This window comes from Falco cherrug, chromosome 12 (assembly GCF_023634085.1).
Source record: "Falco cherrug isolate bFalChe1 chromosome 12, bFalChe1.pri, whole genome shotgun sequence".
Classification (NCBI taxonomy): Eukaryota; Metazoa; Chordata; class Aves; order Falconiformes; family Falconidae; genus Falco; species Falco cherrug.
The window spans coordinates 7,251,028-7,267,119 of record NC_073708.1 but is presented as its reverse complement, the minus strand read 5'-3'; the positions used below and the strand labels follow the sequence as shown (position 1 = coordinate 7,267,119).

General features: G+C 51.4%; 1 protein-coding gene across 1 annotated transcript in view; it reads right to left on the bottom strand.

The window, feature by feature from the left end:
* The window catches only part of CACNA1E (calcium voltage-gated channel subunit alpha1 E), a 150,312-nt gene extending 145,657 nt beyond the window's left edge, over positions 1-4,655 (bottom strand). Inside the window, exon 1 of the mRNA XM_055724493.1 lies at positions 4,540-4,655. The gene's annotated coding sequence lies outside the window, so the exon portion shown is untranslated. The remainder of the gene's footprint in view (positions 1-4,539) is intronic.
* Between the last annotated feature and the right edge of the window lie 11,437 nt (positions 4,656-16,092).

Genomic DNA, 16,092 nt, shown 5'->3' with positions numbered 1-16,092 from the left:
TTTGTTAGACACATGCCTCCTTTCTTGAGTTTCACACTGGTGGAGTTGATCTGTGGGTTTTCCTACTCAATAGGCAAGTGTGTATTTTAAACCGAGCTAAAAAGAGGACATGAAGCAAAGGCCACCTGAAAGCACCTTTAAAAACAAAGGAGCAATGTGTATTCAACAAAGCCTCCAACCCAGCAGATGACAGCTACTGGAAGTGCCTGTCAGGGATCTGCCAAATTGTCTGCTGGAGTGGTGAGAGCTGGAGAGACTCACCACAACGCCATGGACCAACGGGGGGAGCAAACGCTGCTCTCCCCAGGAGACAAGTCTGCAATTGCCATAGGGAAGAGAAATAGGGTAAGGGTTACTGTGCAACTTCCACAGCTGGTAAACACTCAGAAACCTGTGAAAATGCCTTGGGGTGGGGGAAAAAAAAAAAAAAAAAAAGGCACTTTCCAGTAAATGCCACATGCTGCACCGATGTCCCCATTGAGGTTTGCTCCCAAGGGCTTGCACACGCCAGAACACCTACTTCTGTTTAACAACAGGAAAGCCGGTGAAAGTTGAAACATCTTTAATGATATTTACTCTAGCATAATAATCTGAAGAAGGACAAAAAGGGGGGTGGGGGGGGGGGTGGGGGTGGGGGAAGAATGATCTAAGTCTGAGGATGTTTACATGAAGTGAGACTAAACTTTCCCAAAACCAGACTATCCTCCCTGGGGAAAAAAAAAACAACAAAACAAAAAAACAAAAAAACCCAAAAACTTCAGTAACAGAAAGTTCTGCAACTGCTGCAAAAGAAAAATAACAGTGCAGTGGGAGGCAGACAAAAGCATGGACCACACTTCTGGCCAGCTGAATCACAAGGAAGCTGCACCCTGAATGGGATGATCAAGAAACACTAAACTGATCTTCTGTTTATAATAATAATCATCTCACTCATCCATGAGCTATTACAGACTGCAAAAAGCAATATCAGCAAATTCCCCCCCAGATGCTTTGGTCAATTAGGTTAATGACCAGAGAGGCAACAGTCCCAAGTCACTGGGAAAGCTGAGCCTGCAGAGATGCCTTTGCCCTGCGCCTGCTGCTCCACCTCAGACCTGTATTTTATATTCCAGTTACAAAACAAGTGCGGCTCTCCATTCCCAAACTCCCATCTTTTAGCTGAAGCATATTTTTCCTGGCACTTGTTCTGCTTCAGTACCCAGGGTATAACTACACCTCTTGTGTTTAAAATGCATCTGCCATCTGGAAAGCACAGAGACACCCATACCTTTGCTCTGCTCCGATCCGACTGCAGGCGTCTGGATTTCAGCACACATTTTTATCCATTTCCCCACCCCCGCCCCCCCTTATTCGTGTCTGAGCCGTTTGACTAAAATCCGAGCCGTTTCTCAGGGTCTGTCTCACAGCCCAGTCAACACGGAGGGAACCGGTGCCAAAAGCCCATTTCTTTCTGATCTGATTGTTTGTTTTCCTGCCTCTCCAGTTTGGGATTTTTGACAGGGAGCCATGTGAAACCAACTGCTCATTGTTTACTGGGAAGCCTGGGGCTGCGTTTTAGTCATTTCAATCGCAAAAAGACTGGAGGACACCACAGAAAGTCAACTAGCTCCTTGCAATAGCCTGTGTTTGCAAAGCTCTTTGATGTCCACACACGGAGGAAAGCCAACCCCAATGAGTACCCTGGGGTGTCATTGCTGAACCAGACCAAGGATGCTCCTGCTGCAACGCCCAGTTACCTCCTCGCCTGCTCCCACAGCTCATGCCTACACCAACACCCCAGCCAAGGTACCTCCCCAGATCCACCCCTGCTCCGTATCCAAAAGCTGCAGCTGCTCAGGACAATTTGGAGAGAAGCACAACAGAGCCAGAGTCTCTGGGTGGGCAGCCTAGCAGGTCCATCATCTGGATGACGTCTTTCCTCCTCCTCACGCTCGGGCAGGATGGGCAAGCCCTCACCCTAGGGTTGCTACAAGCATTGAAGAGCCAGAAATCAAGTCACCTCCCCACAGCAGGCCAAATGTACAAGCTCCCTGGCTGTGTGGCACTTTTTCCAACAAACCTTTAATGATGCTTTTGAATCCACTCCAAGCTAACTTGTCAGCATCCCCCTGACTGCAGACCAGAACAGGATGTGTTATTTCAAGAGAATGAATAAAACCAGTAGCAAAGTCCCTCAGCACCCACTGGCTGCTCCACCCCAACCCCAGGGCTCACCCAGGTGGGTTTCAGCCAGAGCTTGGTAGATTTTCCAAAGCAATCCCTACTCCTTTCCAGGCCACTGCTTCCCCACCCCAAGTACTGCACAGAAGGGGGTCCAGCTTAGCAAGCACTCACCATCAGTCATCACCCATCATCATTTTGGTCTCCTGTCCTTTTCATCATGTACTGCTGCTCCGTCAGCTGCAGACCTCCACCAACAGCTTTGTTGTCTTTCCCATTACTACAAATATTATTAACGAGCACAGCTTAGGGCTGTGTCTGAGACTTCTCCTGAAACACCTTCTAGTGCTCTTCACTTACAGTAACACTGAAGCAGACCAGAAAACCTTTTACCCACTTCAAGTTATGCTTGACTTGAATAGGAATGATATTAGAAGGGCTCCTAAATCATTGCTTTTAAGTATTATCTTTGTGATGTTATGGGCAACATAACAATGTTAGCTCATCATGGCCCATTTTCTATGGCTACCTGTTGACTGAAACAAGTTACACCTTCCTCCAGTCCATGGGCAAGGCTAGGCTCAGCCATTCTGTGTTTCCTCAACCAAGTTCCGATGTTGAGAGGCTGACGTGCTCCAGTCACCGAGTGCATAAGGCAAGCATCACAATCCTCACTGTCCCCAAAATTCATATAGCGTCAACCAGCACTCACAGAAGCCCTCAGCCAACCCTGCTGCTATTCTTGACTCAACATTGTATGTTCCCACCCTCGCTCATAAAACATTTACCTTCAGCAGATGAAGAGGGGTTCAGTATCTTCTTCAGCTGCAGTACGCAGCAAGTTTGTTGTAATCTGTTATGATTGTAATCTGGTTTTATCTTTAGAAAGTCAACATTTAACAGTTCTGCCTTCTCTGAACCACGTTTGTAGGGTAGCAGAGGATGAACAGGGCTTTTGGGGGCTGGTGGCAGCACCCACCCATAGCAAGAGCAGGGCAGCAGATGCTGCAGGTTGGCCAGTCTGCCTTCATCCTCCCCATTTTCTGTAGCCTTGGCCTGAGCAGAAGGGGCAGTTATGCACAGTCTGATCCTCACCCCCAACTTCCAGACCCAGGAACCACATGAAGCTCAAAAGCCATAATATCTCTTGTCCCAAATACATCCACTCAAACACCCGAAGACCAGCCACCCCAGAAGTTTTCACAGGCTGTGCCTGATCCACTCAGTTGGGTTGTCCTGGAGCTTGGCAGCTCGAGCCCAATTCACCTGCTTTGATCAGGAGAGATGTAGCATGCAGCATCCTTTCCACCTGTTTTGATGTCCAGGAACACACCGGATTTTATTTTCCAAGCTTTTAACCAGGGGATTTACCCAAGAGACAACCAGCTCACCCAGCAGCTCTGGCCCCCATCACTGCCATGCATTTGAAGCCACGTGGCTGCAAAGTGACCTTAACACTGCGGTGGGGGTGACTACACCCATCACACCAAGTCCTGAGATGGCCCCCACACTGCCAGCCTGTATATGAAGGCACCAAGAAAGCTGAAGACCCTCTGAGCAAAGCCCAGGGCAGGTGATGGCTCTCCCCAGGGCCGATCCTGCCCAGGGAGCATGGAGGCATGCACCGCACTGGGCAGCTGGCACACCCCAGGGCTGCTCAGGCTTTGAGGCACCGTTCCAACACATGATAAACAATATTAGTGAAAAATTGCCTAAACAGATCCAAATAGGATCCTCCTGCCAGCAGGCAGGGAGGGCTTCTCGCTGCAGGAGGCATCCAGAGACACATTTGAGCAACAGGGAAATAGCTTATAGTACGGAATAGCTTTTTTTGTCGTCTCTCTCTCTTCCTGATGCTGCTCATCTCAATCCCAGCCACCAAGCAGTCTCTCCTCTACACCAAATGGACCTTTTCTCCCTCCATTGCACTCCTGGTGGGACAGCCAGGACTTTAGTGGATGCACATTCACATACTACCTCTTAAAGAGGCATCTTGCAAAGTCTCCTCTATATCCCCACCCCTGCCCCAAGGGAAATTCATATTTTAGCCCCAAGGACCCCAACTTTAAGCAAACTTAAGACACAGGCTCCACAAACAGACAAGTCCTGCACACTGCCTCTGCCCTAGGCATGTGGCACTGCGTGGTGTTTTGCTGATTCACTGGATACCAAGCAAAAATGAATTCCAAATCAAATATAAGGTTAAATGCAGTTTGTTATATTACACTATAATAAAGGAAAAACAGCATGCAATATGATAGAAGGAAACAGTACTAGTTATTATGCACACTATGATAAAAGAGAAACAGGAGCAAAGCATCAGATAATTGCTGCAAAGTGCTACAGAGACAAAGAAAAGGAGACATCACCATTTACTACCTTCACATCACCCAGGCCCGCCCTTCAGCTGGGAGCCCCGTTGCAGCCAGTGCCAGGAGCCTCTCTGTAACTGGGAAAATTTCCACATGGTGCATCCACCCATAGGTGAAGCTTCTGGCCCAGTCCCGGAGCTTGCCTGCCTTTATACTCTGTGAAAAGCAAAAATAGCTTACACACCTGGTGTATGTAAACTTTTAAGTTTAGGCTAAGTGGCAGCGTGCGCTCCCTCGTGATCCATAAGGTTCAAACACGCCAGGGACACTGGCCAGATGCCAGTGCCCAGTGGAGTTACTGTCATGACACAGCTGCACACAATATTTATTTTCTGGATGTTCCTGCCCATATCTTGCTTGTTCAGGGGCTCAGGACAACCACCCACCCATTAAAGCTGTCCGCGAGCTCCCTGAGCCCACTGCCCAAGTGAAACGACCCCTAACTAAAGACAAAGGCTTTTTCCTAAGCAGTAATCAATTTAATATTTTTTTCCCCACAGGCGGGGAGCAGGGTGCTGGAGCAGCAGGGGGGTTTGGGCACCCAGAAGACAGGGACGAGGGAGGGAGCGATGGGTGAGGATCCGCAGCAACCGAAGCCGGCAGCACTCCCAGAGCTGCCTGCAGAGCCACAAGCATTGTTCCCAGTGCATCCATCTAATTCCCAAGCACTCACCAAAACCAGCACACAGCCTAAACCACAGCAATTGTACGTTGCTCTTATCCTTCTGCTTGCAGGAACTATTTACAGTGGGTGCTAAAGCATTACGGAAGCGGCTGCCAGCTACTGTATTTATGAAAGCTGGGATCTCCGAGCCAGCTCTTATCAGGTTTAATACAGCTCTCCCCACGTGTCTGTCAGCAGAAATGAGATTTCAAGGGGGCTTTAAGGAACTTGCATCTCCAAACCATTCAGCTAAATCCAGGGAAAGCAGGTAACCCCTGAGAAAAAGCATCAGCCTGCAGCTGTAACAGCCCACAGAAGGGCACCACAGCTTTCCCCAGCTAGCGTGCCAGGCCAGGTCCCAAGCATTTCCCGGTGACCAGCAGGATGCTGGGATGTGCCATCAGGGCAGTCCAGGGGCAGCTGTGATTTCCTAGGCAGGGAGGAAAGCCTGCTGCTCCAGCCCCAGGCTGCCCCGGGTTGTGTATCAGCAGGGCACAAGATGAAAGCACATAACAAGGATCATTAATTAAGTAACATGGAAAAGTGCAAGAGCACACCACTCCCAGCTATGGACAGGCAGGGAGGGTAGGGCAACGGCCAGTCTCGTGCATGGGCACCAAACTCCCCCCAGCAGGGCCAACACATACATGCTACTCTAGAACACGTCTGGAGTGATGAAGTCCAGATTTCAAGCTGTCTGTGCCTAGGAGGCATCTGTGGCACCAAGACTACACAAAGAACTAAGATTTGAAGAGGGCAGGGGAAATACAGAAGTGATGGGTGCCTACAGGTATCAGCTTTGAGCACAGCCTGTACCAGCTGCTGGAGAGCAGGAGTCGCTGCACTGTTTTTAATGTCTCGAAATTCAGACCTGGATTGAGCCATGGAACAAGGGGAAAAAAAATTGGTCTGGAGAGCTGAGCCCAGCTGGGTGACTGTGTTCTCACCTCCCTTTCTGCTTTCATCAGCCACCTCGGTGGCAAGACCTGCTGGGCTCACCCCAACCCACCTCACCTGGGCAGGACTTCAGAAAGCTTCTCTGTTTCCCTTGGGTCTCACCTTAGAGATGCCCAGGGCTGCCTGCACCACCTCACATGGGAACAGCATTCCCATGAGTGACAAGGGCACATGGAGGGAGAAGCTGGTAGCCAAAGAAACAGCAGAAAACATCCATCAGATTCAGAGAGCTGTCACACACAAAAAAATAAAAAAACACCACAAACCAGAAGAGCCGATGGCTTTGCTCCGAGGAAGGCAGTGAGAAGCTTCAGCTTTCAAGCCCGGGATTTCAGCCAGTTTGCTTGGCTTCCCCTGTTTCTCCCCACACCTTCCCTTGCAGCTCGCGTTTGGGCAGTTTCAGCAAGGAGCTGAGGAAACTGTTGCTGGGAAACTGTTCCACAGCCCTGGCTAGACACACACCTACAAAGTCAGGGCTGACAGCACCCAAGCAGCTCAGGCCGGCGTGAGCAAAGCCTCTTGGTGATCCCATCAGTCCCTCTAGTCAGACTGATATTCCACTTAATCCCAGCCCAGATATTTCCAAATTAGATCCTTATTTAGGATGGACTATGCAATGCTGATGCTAATCAGAACAGCGCATCCACCAAGCAAGCAAGATTTGATATCATGGTCCACTGGATCTCATTAAAGTTTATTCTGTGCCCACGCAGAAGCAGCCACTCAAAACATCCAGTGCTGGGTTGCATTTGCTCCCCCTTGGGCTGCAGGAAGCCTGGACCACCTTCTTCTCTGGCTGTTCTCCAGAGTGGAACGCGCTGCTCAGAACTAGATTCCTATCCTTGGGCACAGCAGGGCTCATTGCCACCAGTAACATCATTCTTCGTCATTCTACAGCCCAGAGACAAAACTGTTACCTTGCAAGTGCCCACATTTCTTCCACCTGCTCCTGGGAACGTGTTAGAGCCTGGAGCAAGTTCTGCTCTTCTGAGTGACAATGCATTACCTGGCTGCGCGGCAGCCCTCAGGGATTTTGCCCCAGCCTTGTAGAGGGACATACAGGAACCCAGGCTAAGCACAAAAGGAATATCTAGGAGGCAGTTACAAGCTCCTTTAAAAGAAAATACTGCTTCCTATAAATATATATAAAAAAAAACCATAACAAAAAACCTCTCCTTGCACTTTCTTGATGAATACACTATGCTGTACATGTTTTGCACAAGATTGATTTCAAAACTTCTATTTCATTATATGCACGCACACCCTTACTGTAAAACTGCCCGCTGAGCCCCACCAGCTCCAAAGCCTCACTCCATGTAAGGACACCCCCAGGGCTTCAGCCCCACTGCAGGGGGGTTCTGCTCCAGCACAACCCATCTCCAGCCTGCTGCCGCAGAGGGACATCACCGGCTGCCTGCAGGAGGCAAATGCCTTTCAGTTCTTGCCAGCTCTGCTCAGTGAGAAACTACTTCAGCAGACAATTAAATGAACCTTTGCCCAACAAGGCATCGCCTCGAGGGGGTTTTTCGGAGCTCCATCCCTTTCCCCCAGTGCCTGATACTGGGGTCACAAAGAGCACATCACTCATTTCTCTTGCTCTGAAGCCTGCCAGTGCATAGCTGGGGTGCAGCTGCCCTCCTGCTGCCCAGCAAGCTCCCAGCTAGCCAGCCTGAGGGCATCTCAGCTACAACTGCTAGAGCTCCAAACCACAAACCTTTGAGGTTTAGGGCAGCAGACAACCCAGGTGTTTGTCACGGGCCCAACATATGTGATGGAAAGAGCCGAGGATGGCCCCAAATGTAGCAGAAACGTCCAGGGACGGAGAACAATTTTATACCAGCGCAATTTGTATGATGTCCCCTGGGGAACCACCTCCCATCCTCACTGCCTGTCTCTTGAAAGAACTGAGGAAAGCCCCTACTCGGCCAGCAGAGCTGTTTCCCCACCCCATGACTTGGTTTCCCTGCAGATGAGGGACGCTCATCACTCTCCTTGCTGTGCCTCCCACTCCCGGCTAAGCACCAGCTGCACATGTGGGGTACTGATCTCAGCTGGGGCCTCTGAACGCTGCCGTGTAGCACAAATAAAAAGAGATAATAGGAACTGGAGGGTGAATTAAACATATGAATCACTTCCTCTCCTGGCTTTTCCTGCTCCTGTTGTTGTTCTTATCCCCCTTAGAAAAAGCCCAAGGAGAACATTCATTTCCTTTTCCTCTCCACTCCGCAATGAACACGGAGGGGGGTACTTTTTCTCTTCTCATTTTCAACTGGCAGCCAGAGCTGTGATGATGCTCCTGAGATCATTTCACCATCACACAGCAAAGCAAATCCCTCAGGTGGCTTTAGCAAGAGCCTGAGCCCCTCCAGCTCCCCAGCCCCAACCCAGCCCTCACCCTCCCTCTCCTGCTGCAGCTCTCTACATCCCTCTTATGTATGCCACATGCTATATGCCGCCTTCCAGCCCCATCTTCCTGGGGTGGGAGGGTGCATGGACATCCCAAGCACATCACAGCCCTCCCTGGATGAGGCTGGGCACAGCCACTCCAGCTGCCACAAGCCTCCAAGGGCACAAAGTAGCCCATTGCTTTGGGAAAAATGTTTTTCAAGCCCAAAAAGGCCATTTCCCCCCACCAGCTCACCCCCAGCCTGGCATCAGGGCATCACCAGCATGGCAAAGGGCAGCTTGTTTGCAGAGAGAGCTGTGGCTCTCCTGCCATCTCCTCCACCCTTGGAGCAATCCTGCCTGCAGGGTCTCCTGCCAGACCAGACTGTAATTATGACCAGCAGAGAGGATTAGCTCAGCTAGCCCCTGGGATGGGTGTGGGTGTGTGTGTGTCTCATCCTCCCAACCTGATGGCACGTGGCAGCATCACATTCCCCTTCCTCGCTCCCCTACATTTACCTCTGCTGCAATATTGACTGCTCCAGCATAGAGCTAAATAATCCCTGCAAGGAGATGCTGCCAGAGAAACAAGCCAAGTGGGACACCCCAAAGCAGCAGAAAGCCTGGCAGACAGACAGTGAAAGGACATCTTGCTACAGCTGAAAGGCAGATGGATGCAGCCATCAACACCCAAAATCCTATTAAAATCCTTTGCCCACAGACCAGGGATGTAGCACAGGGGGGAAAGGCTTTGGCACCAGCTTTTCCTCCTGCTTTGGGGCTCCTGGGCTGTCCCTCCTTGCTCTTGTGCCAAGGGAAAAGGCGCAGAGCAAGGCAGAGTTTGCAGAAGTCCTCAGCCAGGCTCTGGTGGCAATGTGAAGCATCAAGATTGCAAAGCCATTTTGGGTTATTAGGGACTAAAACCACTCCAAGGGTGCAGGAACCCAGGAGAGACAGACCCCTCCTCATCTTAATAGCAGCTATTGCCTTAGGTACCCCCAGGGCCACATTTGTTGCGTGCCTGGGGGTCTTTAATGCAAACCCAGGAAGACATTAAAGGTCTGTGATGGCAAATGAAGCTGCATTTCTCTGCCACAGCATCACTCAAGCAGCGAGCAGGGACAAGCCACCAGACAAACCCCCCCTCACACAGACTGTGCTGCCAGGGGAGGTCCAGCTCTGGGCTGTGCTTGCTCAGGTCCAGCATTTCAGGTCACTTCAATGCATCTGGGAGCACTCCAAAACGCAACTCAGAATTTCCATACCGAATAATCACCTTTTATTTGCCATCTGAGACAGCTGAACGTTGGAGTGCTGCTATTTTCTAATGGGAAAAAACTCTTTGGCCAGTTCAAGGAAGACTAAACTGACACAACCTGAATTTTCATCCACCTCCCCTAAATATGTGCTCCCCCAGTGCTTCCCATGCCTCAGGTGCTAAACGAGATCGTTTCTTCCCTGATCCATAGACAGCTACACCAAAAAAAAAAACAAACATAAAAAAACCCCACCAACTTCTCAGTTACAAAGGGGGTTCACACCACAGCACCAGAAGGTCATGTCATAGCAGGCATCACCTCTATCTTTAAGAAGGGTCCAAGTAACCACAGAACAGACAGTTTTATTACAGCGACAAAACCAGATTTAATCTGAAAATATATATATATATATAAATAGGATTTTACAAGTCCTTAGGAGAACCCTCAAGACATATACCAGAAGGCCTCCTGCACTGGAAGCGTTTCCCCAAGCTGCAGGTAATTTACAGCAAGCATTCCAAGCAAGAGACAGGACATTGCAATTTATCTGAATTTGTCAAATGCTTCAGCCCAGAACTCCCTTAACAAGAGGTTAAGAAAATCAGCAGCCTCCCAAGCCATAAACTGAATTCATCCAGCAGAAACCAATGAAGACACCCAGTACAAAATCAGAGTAAGTGACAACCAGCACACCCAAAATTCAGCACTAGGGCCCAGCCCAAGCACCTGGTGGCGTTAAAAGCCCAGAGCTACTGTTGTACAGGGACCAGAGGGACAGCTGTGGCTGGCACCACAGAGCTCACACCAGGTACGCGAGCAGCATAAGGGCAGGTGACTTGTTGACAGAGCGCCAAAATCCTTTGGCCGAGGCAGTAACAGATCCACACACACACATTGCTGGGCACTACATGTATTGCAGCTGCTTGGAAAGGATGGAGGAGGCCTCAGCATCATCACCGGAAGCATCGCAGAGGTCCCCAGGGCAGCATCGCAGCAAAAACACAGCACCGGGCCCTGCAAACCGCTGGCTGGGAGCTGCCGTGGTGGGATCAGCTCCAGCAGGACTCAGCTGGTGCTTGCAGAAGACTCGGCTTTAGGTAGCACTGTCACACCACTCAGCCCGGCTCCGTGGGGGACAGGGAAGAGCAGACCAGGGCATCAGGCCAGCAGGTGACTGCAGAGCTCCCCGCCACGGTGAGACTGAAAAGAGGAGGGACTCAGGCATGAGCAAAACTGGGATGAGAGGTAGGGAGCTCAGAGTGGTTCCGCTGTCTCCACTGCGACAAAAGCCAATGAAAACAACAGTCCTGAACTCATACCAGAGCACAATGAGTTTAGAACAATAGACAGATCTTCTCTTTTGCTTTTTTACATACAATATGTAATTAACCTGTGGGATTCATCGCCACACAGCTAATTGAACAAAAGGACTCAAGGGAGCTGCAAACAAAGCAGCATTGACATGTGCAGTGAAGAGCATCCATGCTGGCTGGAGGGAGGGGGGCGCGGCATAAAAAAACCATCCCCCAAGGTGGTCATCCCTTGTGGCTTTCCACAGGGATGTCCACCAGGCAGCTGCTGTCCAGGGACTTGGGCATCCTCACCAAGGGCATGGACTGGCTGCCGTTTTGTCAGAACAGAGGGAAACCAAGGAGACGGGGCAACCCTTCTGTGCTCCAACAGCTGCAGCTGGTGTCACGAGCCACCCCGAGAACAGGGCTGTGAGCAGGCATGGCCCAGGTGCACACAACGACAAGCCTTGGAGCAGGGTCCTTCCCAGCCAGGGAAGGTCACAATGTCCACTTACAGCACATGGACCACTCTGGGACAAGGAAAGCCCAAACCCTGCTCTTTATTTCCACCTTTCTTTATATTTACACTCATTTTGAGGCTGTTCCCACCATTCTGCAGTGCAAATAGACCCTATCATACCTGCAAGCAGGAGCTCTGCACCCTGAAGGAGCCCAGTGCTTCCCAGGTAAGCAGCCAGCTCTCAGTGCACAGTGTTTCCAGTCTGACACCAGCGTTCCCAGTGTGGACATAGGCAACTTCCCTCGCTGCCAGAGACCATGCCTAGCACAGGGCTGCTCTCCTGTGGGTGGGTGGGCTGGGATGCCACCCTGGCATGTGCTTGGGGCAGGATGCCTGAATATCCATGTGTCAAAAAAGCGACATCAGAAAAAAAGTACCTAAAACTGCTCTCAAGGACCAATCTTGTTCCTGCTCCAGCAGCCTTCTGCTCACTTACAGCTTGGGAGCACAGAGGGAGGGAGGAAAATTGCTAAATGCAGCCTTTTTTCGCAGGGCTTGGGTAAGGAGAGGGGGTTGCCTTTCCTGGCTAAAACCTGCTGCTGTTGGCAAACATACCCAGCCACACGGGCATCTCAGAGGACAAACAGCAGGAGCTTGAGAGCAGAGATTTATTGCCGTGTCCTCTTCCCTCAAACCCACATTTCAGAGTCAATGGATCTGCTCAGCATCTCTCAGCCACCCCTTTTTTGCAGGGAGATCATCAGGCAAACCCCAAACCTGCCACTACTCAGCGTTCCAGGAGCTCCACGAGCAGCCTGTCCCAGCTCAGACCCCGAGCACTGCCAGGGAGGAGGAAAGCAGACCTTCACAGGTATTTTTTTGAGGGACGCCCCAAGTTCACCATGCAAGGCAGCGCATCATCCCCAGCAGCCGGGAAAAATGACTGCTCAAACCCACTGCAGCTGCTGCCAGCCACAAGAATTGCTCAGGAGGAAAACCAGGTGGGCTAGTGACCCACTGCCTCCCAGAGCCCATCGCTCTCTGCATCCCATCCCCTGTGCTTCAGAAAGGCATAAGCCTCCTCTAATATGCCTAATCACATGCTATGTCGTCAGCAGGAGCTTTTAACCTGCATCTAGCTAATGAAAATGAGTTGCTTCTTACTTGCAGAATCAGCAAGCTAGTCCCCAGCCGCCTCAGCCTGATGCCATCGCCTCTGATGCTCACCAGCCCCCCACCAGCCCCCAGCTCTCAGAGCCTGCAAACACTGTGGCAGAGCACGAAGACAAGCTCCCGTCAAGCCCCAAAATCAGTGCCAGCAATGTGGGGAGAGAGCAGGAGGCCTGGCATCCTCAGGACAGCTGGGCTGTGCAGACCAAATTAACCCACCACAGCCAGCATGCTTAGAGAAGTGGGCAAGAACAGGGCAAGCACACACCGATGCTTCCCAAAAATGCTCTCCCAGGTTCAGCAGAGGGTCATTTTTATTTAATAGCCCTCCGTGGTCTTTTCTTTCCAGACTTTTTCACCACATCTTGAGCTCAGATTTTTTTTTATTTTTTTTTTTTGAGCATTCATAGCATCCCTGCAGCAAGGAGTCCCCCTGCTTACCACCACCCCACACAGCTTGTGTGTCTGGACCCTACCACTCCAAGCTGAAGCCCCTTGGATATCACATCAGAGTCCAAAACTAAGTAATTCCCACACACCCTCTCTGGGTCACTGGTGATTTTATAGCAAAGCAACCTCATTCATACCCCCAATGCCCCAGATATCCTCTTCTTCCACTCCAGAAGGTACCCAGCAGGTAAGCTGGTAACAGCAGGAATTTTCAGCAGCATGGCCCAGGGAGGAGAAGACATGTCCCTAGCCTCCTCTGCCTGCCAACAAGGTGGGGCATACAGCACTCCTGACCCTCCTCCAAGAGGGTAACTGAGCTCAGCAGCTTTTTCCAGATGGCAGGGCAGCTAGCAATGCTAACAACCATCTCCCAGCTGCCTGGTGGCCCCAGATCCCTGACCTAGATGCCTCAGGCTGTTCCTTGAGACACCGAGTCCCCTAGAGCAAAGCTGTCCCCAGGGAGCTGCAAAGCAGAACAAGAGCAGCGAGGAGCCAGGAGTGACAGCAGCTGGAAGAGGCTGTTTTACAGCTCAAGCAAGACAACAAGAAAAATCATTAATTTCAGTCAACTCATTCTACACCCATGAGGTTTTTATTGTATTACTTTGGAGATGGCATCGATCAAAGGAGATCTCACTAAACAATTAAAATGAATGCTGCATCTGGGCACTCACAGAGGGGGAAGCTGGGGAGGGGAAGGAGAGTGCTGGGGTCTGGCAGGGGAAAGGAGCAAGGACACCCTGAAGCAACCAGACTCCTGGATTGCAAAGAGCCAGGTCTGAGAGCACAGTGCCAGAAGGTGATGCTGGGTACGTTTATTGCAGGCAAGAAGCCAAGTAGCTGCTGCTGGTGGGACATCCCATATGGCCGCAGGCAGGAAAGCAGCACAAGGGTGCTCAGGCACAGCAGGAGGAGAAGGGACATCAGGCATGATCAATCAGCCATAGGGTCCTGACCTGAGGTCCTCATGGAGCAGCCTTGCACTGGTCCATCACAAGTGCCTGGCTACAGACCATTCTTAGTTTAAAAAAATGGCTGAGGAGAAGATGCCAAACAGCAAACACATGCACCAGTGCTGGCAGAGCCGAGCCTGCATGGAAGCTAACGGAGGAGTGCACCTGGTCCTCCCTGGAGCTCAGCAGAAAGGGCCAACGACACGACCAAGGGTAGAGACACCCACCCAACAGCACTGAGACCCAACAACTCACCGCATAAATCCTACACAGTGCAAGTCCACCCCGAGAACCTCCCCCCCGAGCGGAAAGAGTCCCACAGATGCCCCCTCCCCCCAGGCCCTGCTACATGGCTAGGGGCAGCTCAGAGGGGGGGCTTAGGCCAAGCTGTGGGAGGTGAAGTTGAGCAGAAGTCAAGGACTCTTTCACCCCAAGTGGCCATGTGGGTGACCAGGCTCAGCACTGCAAGGAAAGCCTCGAGGAAATGAGTTCAGCTGTTAAGAAATAATTAGGACGCCAAAAAAGCTTGTGCAACAGACCAAAAATCCTTTAAGAGGGACTGGGGCCAGTAAGCGTCCCTGGGTGACGGCCAGCACCGCCTGCCCAGGGATGCCCAGCTCTCCAGGCTCCTCTGGAGCAGCTCGCCATGGGCAGGAGCCCCATCTGCCGGCTTGGCCATGGAGGATACACAAGCCAGCTCCGCAGGGTGAGGGAACATCGCCAGGCACACAGCACCCAGGGGCCAGCACTGCTGCGGGACCCCGGCTCTGAGCAAAAATGCCTGCGCTGGGTACAGGGGAGCTCCACAGGGGATGAGCCCATAGACGGGCCCTGCTCCCCTCCAGAGCCCACCAGAATCCAGCCTCACCAGGCCACCGACGTCTTACCCACCCACAAAATTTGCCTGCTTTTGATCACCGCTGCAGCAAAACTGTGGATTGCTTTGCTCTGCACACAAATGCATCCAATCTTCACCCAGATGCACCAGTGATTTTTTACCCATCACCGCCAACCGGGTACAAGTCAGCCCCCAGAGACCAAGGACAAGCCCCTGCTGATGCCCTGCTCAAGGCCAAGGCACAGTGAAGCACCAGCAGAGAAGGTAGGCTGGAGAAACCAAGAAACCGGTGTCAGCTGAACAGAAACACTAAATATTTACACAGCCTGCCATCAGCCCCCAGGCACAGAGGTAGCAACTATGCAATTTAAATGCAACCAGCATAACAATTTTTTGTGTAACTAGAAGTACAAGAAAATTACTTAAACATACCCAACATGGGGAATTAAACTCAGCCAGGACAAAGGGACTCGAGCGTTTGGGCAGTACAAAGAAAAAGCCCAGCTCCTGAGCATTCAATGGGATTTAGTAACCACGAGGTATCGATGCCCCCAAAGAGCACCCCCTCACCTGCCACCATAATAGAGCCAGGACTGGGGTGGGAGGGCACCCAGCTGCTGCCAGCAGCACCAGAGGGGTTCCTGGGTGACAAATACCCCCCTCACTTGGGGCAGGGGCTGCTGTGGCAGAGGGAGGCTTTTGATGGCAGGAGAATGCAATTACTGGGACTAGAATTAAACCAGGACTTGGGGACTCACAAAGGAGTGGTATGTGCAAGGTGACCATTAAATGGTGCCTCAAAATAAAATGCAAATAATCCCTTAGAGGTACTTGTTTGCTGTTCCAGGCACTGAAATGCTATATATAGCCAGGCAAAGGATGCTGCTCTACCATCAGTGCCACACACACGCTACACAGCAACTGCAGGACCACAGCACATGGGAAAGACCCCCAGGGCTCAGCACAGAACCCACCAACCCATACCCCTAAACTCTGCAGGATCAAACCTTACCTCAATGCCTCATCCTCAGCTGTAAGCAGGGCAGTAGATGCTGTTTCAGTCTGACCACGTTCCCTGCCTCCCAGCACCAGGCAGGGCCAAGGGGGACCCTCAGATGAGCAGGACAGCCCA